Consider the following 11,369-nt stretch of genomic DNA (forward strand, 5'->3'; position numbering starts at 1 on the left):
CAAGGCTGCTCCCTCCTCAGGGGGAAGTGATCAAAGAGTCAGCCACTGAGTTCATGTCAGAAACAGTCCCTGTTCCCTTTATTAGGGTACCCACTTGGAGACTGAGCTGTCATAGGCTACATCTGAGCAGGGGTTCTAAGTTATATCGATGAATAGTCCTTGGTTGGAAATCATGAAATTTGCAGGCAAATGGTGGGATCTAGAAAAGATCATCCTGAGTGAGGTATCCCAGAATCAGAAAGACACACATGGTATGTACTCACTTATAAGTGGATATTAGACATATAATATAGGATAAACATACTAAAATCTGTACACTTGAAGAAGCTAAGCAAGAAGGAGGAACCTGGGTAAGATGATCAATCCTCACTCAGAAAGACAAACAGGATGGACATTGGAAGAAGGAGAAAACAGGGAATAGGACAGGAGCCTACCACAGAGGGCCTCTGAAAGATTCTACCCAGCAGTGTATCAAACCAGATGCTGAGAATCATAACCAAATTTTGGGCAGAGTGCAAGGAATCTTATGAAAAAGAGGGAGATAGCAAGACCAGGAGAGGACAGGAGCTCCACAAGGAGAGCAACAGAACTAAAAAATCTGGGCCCAGAGGTCTTTTTCTGTGACTGAGATAGATTCTTTATATAAAACCCTGGAACAAAGAGAGAATGCTGATGGAAACACTGGGGAGACTCAAATCAAACCAGCAGTTTAACCTTTAAAAGCTTTAGCTTCAATCACTTTGAGAGATATTGTGGAGAAACAAAAAACTAAAAAAATATGAATAAATGCTTTTTAAGATGAAAAAAAAAGAAAGGAAAGTTGCACAACCACTCCAAGAGAGGTCTTGAAAATTCACACAAATTAGCAAATTAATAGTCCTTCATTCCAGAGGTACGATTGGAAATTCTGGTGTATTGAAACATTAGAAGGCTCGAAAGAGAAGGGAGACAGATACTTTTTAACAAAATGTGAACACATATCTATTCAGATAATCCTTCTTCTCACAGTGCCCTTCCCATTTTTGTTTTTGTTTTGTTTTGTTTTGTTTTTTGTTTTGTTTTTTTCGGGACCTACCCTTTCCTAATTCTTTAAATCTATCTTTCTCTTCCTTTGAGATTCAAAGACATAATTAGAGGGCATGTGGGTCCATCTTTTATGGAAACAGCTAGGGTCGTTCTTTATTTGCATATGTTTGCACCCATTGCCAGCTGTCCCAAGAGCAGGAGAGTGACTATATCTCTTTGTCATCAAGATTTTTTTTTTTCAAATCCAAAGATTAGAACAGGACTAACTGCAGAAATAACTTTTTTCCCCCTCTGAAAAATGCAAGAGCAGTTTAAAGTGAATAGAAATTAGTGGATCGGTGAACTGGAAGAAAACATTATTGCCTCTGAAATAGTCTTGTGCTCCCAGCTTTGCATAACAATATCCAGATTGCTATTCTGTAGCTTCTAGTGGGCCTTCCAGCCCAGATCACTCAAATTCTCTTGCCTACTGTTAGACCTGTGAGAATGAAATGCACAGGTCGGACAGACACTTAAATCCTCACAGAAACTTTTCTTAATTATTATTCAATCCAAACAATTATTTCTGCCATCAACAGGTATAAAACGTCTTCTAACAAAAAAGGTGCAAGCTCGAAGCTGTGCTTTTGAAGTATGCAGCACAAGTTGCATTTAAATAAGGCATACTGTGAGTCTGTCTGCTTCAGTTTTACAAAGCAGATGTCTGCTGTCCTAAGCAAATAGTTCAAGTTGTTTCCAAAATATGGAGGCAGAAACCAATAGAGGTACCATTTACACATTCATTAGTCAGAAAGGAAACGCATCTGCTTGGGGAAATTGCTACTCACTTAAGAACAAGTTTCCTTGGCAACAGCTTGATTACACAGCTCTTAGGGCCACTTCTGTCGCAGGAAAAAAAAATGGTGAAATACATGAGAAGCTTTGTTTTTGTTTTGTTTTGTTTTTTATTTTAAAAAAAAGCTTTAAAAATTCTTTGTCACAAGAACATTTTCTTTAATAGCAGTGTCCAACTTTTGACACTGAGATATGACATCATGATATCCAAATGTGTTGGGCCACACTCACAGTGTTCTGCTTCACACTCTTCCCCACACGTTATACACCACAATGAAAAAACTGGCCATAGCTAAAACTTAACTACTTTTTGCTAAGGCCAAATTACTATCTAAGAGATGGAAAAACTGTTGTAACTTTTTAAATAACAGGGACAGAGGGAGAAAGAGGTTGGAAAGGAGAGGAGGCAGTCAATGGCTTCCAAGAGATGGAAAGTCAGGATTGGTTTGGCAGTCTGGCTTTTTTGTGGTTGTTGATGTGTTTCTTTCCTTTTCTTTTTTTTTTTTCTTCTTTTTCAGAGATGAGATCCCAGTCCTAAATACATGAAAATAAGGGTATCATTAATTCAACTCAGTAAATACACACACTCACAAAAATAAAATAAAAATAAGTACACATGAGGAATGGTTAGACAGGCAGGATTTGGAAGGGGGAGCACAATTGGAAAGGATGCAAATACAGTGAACTTATGTATGAAATTCTCAAAATTATAAAGTGATTCTAAAAATGAAATAAAAATCAGGAAAATGGAAGCAGGGAGTGACATCCTTCTGGCTGGTTCTATTTGGAAAATGATGATTTTTTTTAACCTTTGTGACTTTCCTTAACTCCTCCCTTAACTGAAAAAATATTACAAATGAAAGAAATTCTTATTGGATGATAACAGGATCAACAAGTAAAGATTCTGAACCCCACAATGTAGTTACTCTTCTTGGAGGCCTTTCAGCAACCACAGTTGACATTGAGGAACTAGGTGAGCTTTTCTTTTGCCATTCTGCCTAAAAGAATTCCTTGTTCAAAAAGATAGAGTTATCTTTCAAAGTTCACCCACATTCAGTGAGGAAATACCTTAATTTGTCCAAGGGGAAAAAAAGCTTTAAAATACGGTTGTTTTCCCCATGAGCACTGAAATGTGTCTAAAAATAAAATAGAACATCTGAGTTTGCCAGCATTCTGGATTGCTCTGCTATATATGTGAGCTTTAACTAAAATCTGTCTGGAAATACAGCACTTCTTCTCTCGGTGAATTGGTGCCTTGCAATGCCATCTATAAATGTATTTAACTGCTGACTCACCTCTACAGGTCATACACAGCAGCTTGTTTGAAATATCTCTTAATTGTACCTGGTAACAATCAATATACCTTAGCTTTTTGTAAATGATCCTCCATAGCCCTGGGCTCCAGAGAGCAAGTGCGTGAGAACTGAGAAGTCCTCAACCATCACTCCCCCATGCTCTGAGAAAGGGAATACACAATGACTATATAAATTTATGTCCAAACGCACCATCACGCAACTAAGGTGACATTCGCATCAAAACAAGGGAGCTGAGACTTTCTCAGTCCCTCTATATGCCTTTCTGATCAAACTGCTCAGGGATTATGAAACATATTTCTTAAAGGATAGTTCTGAGCCACATATTTCAAGTAATTTCCCTCTTATGTTGTGTGTGTGTGTGTGTGTGCGCGCGCGCGCGCGCGCGCGCATTGTCGTACGTGTGTGTGTGTGTGTGAAATATTACCTGATACCAACAATTAATTCAAAAGCTTTCAAATAGCAGTTAATTAAAATGTACCAGACAACCTTGGGTAGCTGAAGGCGCATGTCTCCTGGCTTCTCTGGCACTCAGACATTCTGCTTTTTATCTCTGAACCAGGCTCTGTTTAGCATTTGGATCCTGTAATTTCAAGCTCTAAGAAGTAACCATCTTCGGGAAGAAGTGAGGAGTGTAGGTGGCTGTTTTCAGTGGAAACCCTCAAAAGGATGAGATATGTGACTTCGCTAAGTGGCCTCTCTTGCCATCCTCCTGGATCTTGCACTTGAGGAGCACGATGCAGGAGATGTGGGCAGATGCACGACTGAAGTGCTGTTACAGACTTAAAGCGAGGAGACACTGCAGGAGATGGGAAAGGAAGCCGAAGGCAAAAATTACTCCCCAAGGAAGTGTGAGATTTGCAGAAATTCCCAGGAAAGCAAAGAGAGAAAGGCTAAGGACCTGTACTAAGCAGGTGCTGGGTGCTGCATGCTAAGTACATTTTGCTTAGTTCCCTAAAACATTTTAGGTAGGTGCAGGTATCCAGGTCCTAAGCATAGTGCAAAGAGACTCGTAAGCACATAATCAACTCTGGGAGAAATGCTCTTTCACGACTACGATACAGCTTACACAAGACTTGAAGAGATATTCAGCAAATTCATCTCAAGTCTAAGATAGCCACTGCTCCACAGGACTCTAGGGAGCCTCTGTCTACAGCACGCCTGTTCTTCACTGTCTAGGAAGTCCAAGGACTCACGCAATGCCATTGCCAGCATTCCCAACCCCATTGCTGTCTCAGAGTCTTGGCCCTCCTTCCCTGGCTTTCCCTTTCCAGTGCTGTTCCAACTCCAGCCCCCAGGGTACAATGTACTCGAGAAGTGCCTCCCAAATCTTGAATGAACAGCCCTCTCTCTTGTCTGTTTTCTTTTGAGAACACGGGATACTCCTAATCCGGGGCTTTCTTGCGAGTGAGAGCAACACTGGGCCAAGAGAATTTAATATGCATTATTTTTCCTCATCTACTCACACGTTTCACAGAACATGAATGACATGGTACTTGATTTTTAAAAAGCAATTAACTACAGAGCAGCAGAAGAGAATCCTAATGTCTTGAACATGCTTTTTCAGGTTTTTTTAACCTACATTTTAAATGTATTTTTTTGATAATTTCACACAAGTATACAATATATTTTAACCATATTCACACCCACGGCCCTCTCCTCTCAGACCTCCCTACCATGTACCCCTTCTAGCTTCACCCCCCCCCCACACACACACATGCTGAATTCAGTTAGAGCTGTCCATATTGGTGTAGTTGGAGCATGGCCAACCTACCCAGCAGATATCAACTGCCAAGACATCCTCAGCTGTGGGTAGGAACTCCTATGCCTCTCCCCCATCTATAAAGGAACTTTGCCTGGTTTGGTCTTGTCCAGGTTTGGTATGCAAATGCAGCCCCTGTGAGTTCATGAGGAAGGTGGCTCTGTCACATCTAGAAGACAATTTCCCAGTAGTATTTTCCAACCTTTGGCTCTTAGAATTTTTTCTCCCTTCTCCTACAATGAATGTTTTCCCTTTGCTTCCCATATTATAGACAAACAAAAACCTCCAAAGCCAGAAACTGTTGTGAGCTGAGTAGGTCCTCTGCCAGCACCAAGTACACAGTGCTCAGCCCTGGAAACATGCTAAGTGCTTCACCTGGGGTAGCTCATTCCATCCTCCACAAACCAGCTCTCCAGCTGCTGAAGTATGTATTAGGTGAGGGCACACCCAGCAGGCAAGGCCCAAGGCCCCAGCAGCAGCACCACAAAACCCTCTTCAAACTGGCAAGCGGCCCGGCCTTGGTTGACAAAGCATACGGTGATGTGTAGAACTTGGCATAGTTTTTCTACTCTTCACCTCTTTCTTTTTCTTTTTCTGGTGATACAGTATCACCAGGGGTGGTGGTCCACTCTTATAATCCCAGGACTCAGAGAAGCAGAGGCAGGAGGATCTCTGTGAGTTCGAGGCCAGCCTGGTCTACAGAGCAAGTCCAGGACAGCCAAGGCTACACACAGAATCCCTATCTCAGATAGATAGATAGATAGATAGATAGATAGATAGATAGATAGATAGATAGATAGATAGATAGATAGATAAAAGTGATACAATATTTGTAAAATGTATGTAGTGTATAGCATAACTTTTTAAAATATTTATTTGTTGAGGGGGCATACACAAGTTGTAGCATGCTTGTAAAGGTCAGAGGACAACCTAAGGGAGTTGTTCTCCCCTTCTACCATGCAGATTCTGGAGATCAAACACAATCAGGTTTTGCAGTAAGTGCCTTTCTATTGAGCCGCCTCACCGGCCTTTATGTGTTAGTGTTCACAAGTCTGTAATGTTCAACAGAATGAAGTCGTCCAGAGGCACACACAACAGATATGGAGAACCACAGACTCTGAGGGTGGAAGGGTGCTTGGAAATGAGTAATTAATAGTGTCAACTAAATAGGCAAGCTAAAATCCAAGACTGTCGTTCACGTACGGCACAGGTGACACATTTGTGTGACAAGTGCCTGTTGAGTGACTAAGTGAAATCTGACCTCTTCTTATAATTCAATTATTTAGTTATTCAACACATATTGATTGCCTGTTGGACATTATTCTTGGTAATGGCAATACAACAAAGCAAACCCAAATCCCTGTCCTTTATGAAGCCTACATTCTGATGGAAACAGAGAACATATGTAAGATAATGACCACAACAGACATAAGACAGAAGGGGAAAACAAAGCAAACATGCTGCATTACAGAAGCTGGAGGTGGCGTGCAAGTTAGGTACGTGGGTGGGGGAGACACAGCAAACCCGTGCTTTTAAAGCACTGATCTTGAATAAACTTAAACATCGCTTATAAGCATTTAAGAATGTTAGCCAAATACATTAATATTATTGGACATTTCTTAATTCTAGTAATGAGATTTTTTTTATTAGACTTTTTCCAGAATAAGTTATAGAGATTCATAATACTTGATAGAAAAAGAGAAGGTATGCCTGGCGATTTGCTGCAGACAGACTAACCCACTGATGCTTTCTTGTGTGTGTCACCATGGGACACAGACTACCACGTCAGACCTGCCTGCATCTCCTAATGAAACCTAAGCACATGACTGGAATCCCATCTGGAGCCTTCTTGGAAATCATCATGCTCATAGATTCCTGTTGTCCTTGTATGACTCTGACACAGCCAGAGCCTCATCTGAGGTAGACTACGTGACATGGTCTGTCTCCCTCACACGGCTGTCCTTAGTGCCTGCAGAGCAAATCATACTGCAGAGTGTCAACGACCACCAAGCAGATGAGTTTGTCTTGATTGTTTTCTTTCTTCCTCCTTATCAAATGGGAACAGTGGACAATGAAAAAATCATTTAGTACAAAGATGAAATAACTTCACAATGTCAAGTCCTTGAAAGGGGATTATGAGAAATTGGGGTTAGAATTCATATTGTCACTCAAGACACAACCATCTGTAACTCATCTTAAACGATGAAAGAAAACCCAAGTTATCCTCTGCCTCACTGCTTTGACAATGTTGGGAAATGTGAAATTGCACAGTGGACTCAGAAAGAAAGATTTAACTTTTTTTTTTTTTTACCAATTCTTAATTTTTAATTTATTTGTCCACAAACTGTAATCAAGCTTTTCTTCTATAACCTTATTGTCATTTATTCTTAGCTTCCTATGCCATATAAGCATTTTAAAATAAACATTGAACTTAGTTTGCTTATAAAACTGCTAATCACCAATGTTCCCTTTTTTATCACTTATTTCAATTATTTATCTTAAACACAACAAGCTAATCCTCAAACACAAACATGGCTGCCTCATAGCGACTGAAAACGTGCAATTTAGACATTTTAAAAATATACCCTAAATGTATGAATTCGACCTCAAAGCCTTCCCAATCCATTTGAGATTTACTGTTTAGGAAATCTCTCTCTGCTGTACTTTATAGTACAGCAGAGAGACCCTTGAGAATAGCTATAAAGTTCTTAACTGTAATCAGCACAAATGCATTAGCAGTGAGACCACTCGGGCATTCAGCCCTCACTCCCCAGCTCTGCTCAAGATGCTTCACTGCAGCTTAATAGGTAAATGTCACCGTTCTATGTCACACGTCTCAAGGACTTTCCTGGCACCAGCGGGCCTACTTCAGGAAGAGCAATACTTCAACGCCATCAGAATTAACCATCCTCTAAATTCAATTTAATAAGCCTGCATTTTCCGCAGGGTTTCACCTTTGTGTATAATTTATTATCATTTCATAGGAAAGACTAAAAGCTCAGGGTGCACAGTCATGACTGTATTCCCGTAAAGGAAGCAGGAATCTTTTTTAATCTTTTGCAGTTTTAAATACTATAAGCAGGGGCCTTCTTAGGGCATCTATCAGAGTTCACACTGAAAAAGGAGGTTAGAGGCCAAATGTCAGGGTTTACTATGATAAAGAAGCCCTAAGTCCCCTTCATTCTTTCAGCAACAAAATGAGAAACCACAAACAAGTAGAACTCCCTACATACAGGCAAAGCCAGGAAAGACAGGACCTCCCAGGGTCATTTCAAAGGCAGACTATGCATGCACCCAAGTGTGTGTATACATACTTTGTCTTAACTCGGTTTTCCTTTCTTTCTTGTGGCTTACCCAAGGATATGAAGTCGCAGAATCCACAATGTGCACACAAATTTTTAAAAAATGAAGAAGCAAACTATGGCAACCAAATAGTATCTAATACCAAAATACGACTATCCACTGACAAGGATGTCACACCACCCTCAGCATCTCGCCAGCCTCCTTGAAAGGGAATACTTCAGTCGAAGACTTCCTGGAAGGTCCTGGTTACATGGAGATGACACAAGAACAAAACTTCATGCTCGGAAAACAAGAGTCTAACAGGTGGGAAAAGGGAAGATGTAATTCACTGGCTCTGCCCCTTGTCACCACCTCAATGTGCTGATCTTACAAATGGACTCGAGGTCCTTATTGCAAAAGCAGGTGCCATCCTCAGAAGTCCCATTTTCTCAAAAGAAGTGACAGTCATCATGTAACCCTCAGTGAGAGCCCATCAGTCCGATGCCAAGGGCGCTAACTCTGTGTTCCCTCCCTAGTCTCACACAGTCAACCACACAGATACATCACAAGATCACTTGTCAGCCCTCCTCAGCTTAATGGGTCTCTGTTTTCACAGAACAATGGGCGTTATAGGAGAGGTCTTGCATCACCCAACTATAAATAGCTGTTGTTAAATGCAGTTCTCTGCTGTTGTTCAAGTTTCAAAATGAACTTGATGCTTGGAAGAAAACTATCATCTACTGGATATTTTATGATGCCTGGTGACGTCATTGTATCTAGGTGATTAAGGACCTATTTGGTTTTCCAATCAGACAAATCAGCAGCTCTCAAAGGAAATTTTAATCAGAAGGATTGCCTGCTGGGCTAAGATTGTCCCTGAGAACAGGGCATTACTGACCTTTCCTGCACAGCAAATTTAAATTTGAATCATTGGGCTGGTTAGGATTTCTGCCATTTCCCCGTGGAACAAGATTAGAGATGAACTTTCAGGTTCAGCCATACATTACAAACACAAACGCATAAGCTGTGAAAAGCCAGAAGCAGAATGATGTCTTTCCCTGGACACAAAGGTCATTGCTGTTTTCGCTCATTCATTCCAGCTGACCACAGGTTCTTAACGCGGACTGTCCCATTTAGAGAACTCAGATTGGAAAATAGCTGTCCTTCTGAGTTTGCAGCATGGTCTCTGCATTAAGATCCTCTTCTAAATTTAACTCTGCTCTCATTTGTATGTCAAAGGAAAAGTAGTTTCCCTTGTGACAAAACAGACCTAAAATGATTCATTTTTTTAAAATGTGGAAAATAAGGTTATAGTTATCAGAATAGCACTACCTTTCCTTATATCTCTGAAGGGGGGGAGGGGAATAAAATCTCTAGGTAAATATTTTTACAGAGATTTGTTTCTGTCAAAAGAAGCACTATTAAGGCACAAACTCACGAAGCTTCTAGGTCACCAGGCATTCATTAAGCACAATGAAGAATTGCACAGTAATATTTAATTCCAAAATAAGTGTCTGCTTATCTCTACATATCAGGAAATACTTAAGAATTTTTACATTTATGTGTATGTGTGTATGAAAGAGAGACAGAAAGAGAGAGAGAGAGAGAGAGAGTGTGTATGTGTGTTTTGTAGGACAACTTGCAGGAATTGGTTCTCTCCTTTCACCATGAGTCTGGGGGATAAAAGTCAGGTCGTCAGGATTGACAAGCATCTTAACCAGCTGAGCCATCTCATCAGCCCTTTAAAAAACATCTTAAAGGTCTAGCTCTTCTAGGCCTAAAAGCAATTGGCTTTTTAAATTGTAAAGTGATAAATTATAATTGGCATGAAAGAGAATCTGGGGCTTGAGACAGGGATTTTTGTTGCGGCCACTACTTCGTTTTCATTGATGGACTACCAGCCATAGTACAACAATAGGGAGATTTGGTGATACATTATATTTACAAATTGCCTGCACCCTTGAAATGAGGACCCGTAAAAGACAGGACTTATGTTAAGGTTAGGCTGGAAGTAAGGGCATAGTTGTTTGACATTCAGTTTGGAAATGATCTGGATTTGACATTGACTTCTAAGATACAATACACACCCATGTAAGCCATACCACGAGGGTTGAAGAGATAGCTCAGTCTGTGAAGGGTGTGCCTTGCCAGCAGAGGGACCTGAGTTAGATCCTCAGAGCACAGCCCCACCCTCCCCCAGCACAATTGTAATTTTAGTGGTAAGGAGGTGGCAGTAGATCCCTGGGGCTTCCTGGTCACCCAACCCAGCCTACTTGGAGAGTTACAGACCACGGGAAAACCCTGCCTAAGGACCTAGAGCAGTTTATGGTTGCCTGGGAAGGTGCTACTGTCTGCAGCAGGGAGCTGCTGCTAAACGGCCCACACTTCAGTGACTAACCTCCTAGCCAGCCTGTGTAAGCAACTCTCATTAAACTTGCAAAAAGAAAAGATGAAAAGGGTGGGATTTGGGAAGAAGAAGGGTTTCAGTGGGAGGGGGAAGGGAAATGGGAATAAAAGATGAGAAATAAAAAAATTTAAAACAAAAACAAAATTAAAAAAAAAACACACACACAAAAAAAACAAACCAGTCTTGTCTCAAAGGGAACAAGAACTAGTTTGTTCTAGAGCCAAATTTGAGTGACCAGGACTCAGGAAACATGGAGCACACAGAAGCAAATTCATGTAGTTTTATAGCAACATAAAAAGAGCGTTATAATCCAAGGCATTTTAAAATACACTGGTGGAAACATCAGAGGGAGGACGGTTACAGCACGATGGGGACAATCTCTCCTGTAGTCCTCAGCACTGTCGGAGGACAGCGCTGATCGCATTCGGAGTTGGCGGAAGCTAGCGGTCTGCTAAGGTAATAGATTTCAAATATTATTGTTATTGTTATTTTAGTCACAGGACGTTAGTTCTGAGACTGAGCAGGGCAAAGAATAGATTACTCAGGAGGCTACAAACAGCCTAAAATAAAGGATGATTAGTCTCTGGACCTGCAACATTCCAACCCCTCCACACCACTGCAATTCTAATCAGTCAATCAGCCTTTGCAGCCCAGCTTCTTCCCCGTTCTTCTTTACAAAGGTGAATGGGGGGGGAAGGGGGACACAACACCTGAGGTTATATTCTGGCATCCACATGTACACACA

At 41.0% G+C, this 11,369-nt stretch overlaps 1 long non-coding RNA gene across 1 annotated transcript; it reads right to left on the reverse strand.

Moving 5' to 3' along the window:
- Window positions 1–2,349: 2,349 nt before the first annotated feature.
- Window positions 2,350–4,204, reverse strand: LOC132647966 (uncharacterized). The gene is made up of 2 exons (XR_009586291.1): window positions 3,663–4,204; window positions 2,350–2,394 (listed from the first exon to the last, which is right to left on the reverse strand). It is a non-coding gene; the product is annotated as an uncharacterized LOC132647966 (long non-coding RNA).
- Window positions 4,205–11,369: the final 7,165 nt, after the last annotated feature.

The sequence above is a fragment of the Meriones unguiculatus genome, chromosome 15 (genome assembly GCF_030254825.1).
Source record: "Meriones unguiculatus strain TT.TT164.6M chromosome 15, Bangor_MerUng_6.1, whole genome shotgun sequence".
NCBI lineage: Eukaryota > Metazoa > Chordata > Mammalia > Rodentia > Muridae > Meriones > Meriones unguiculatus.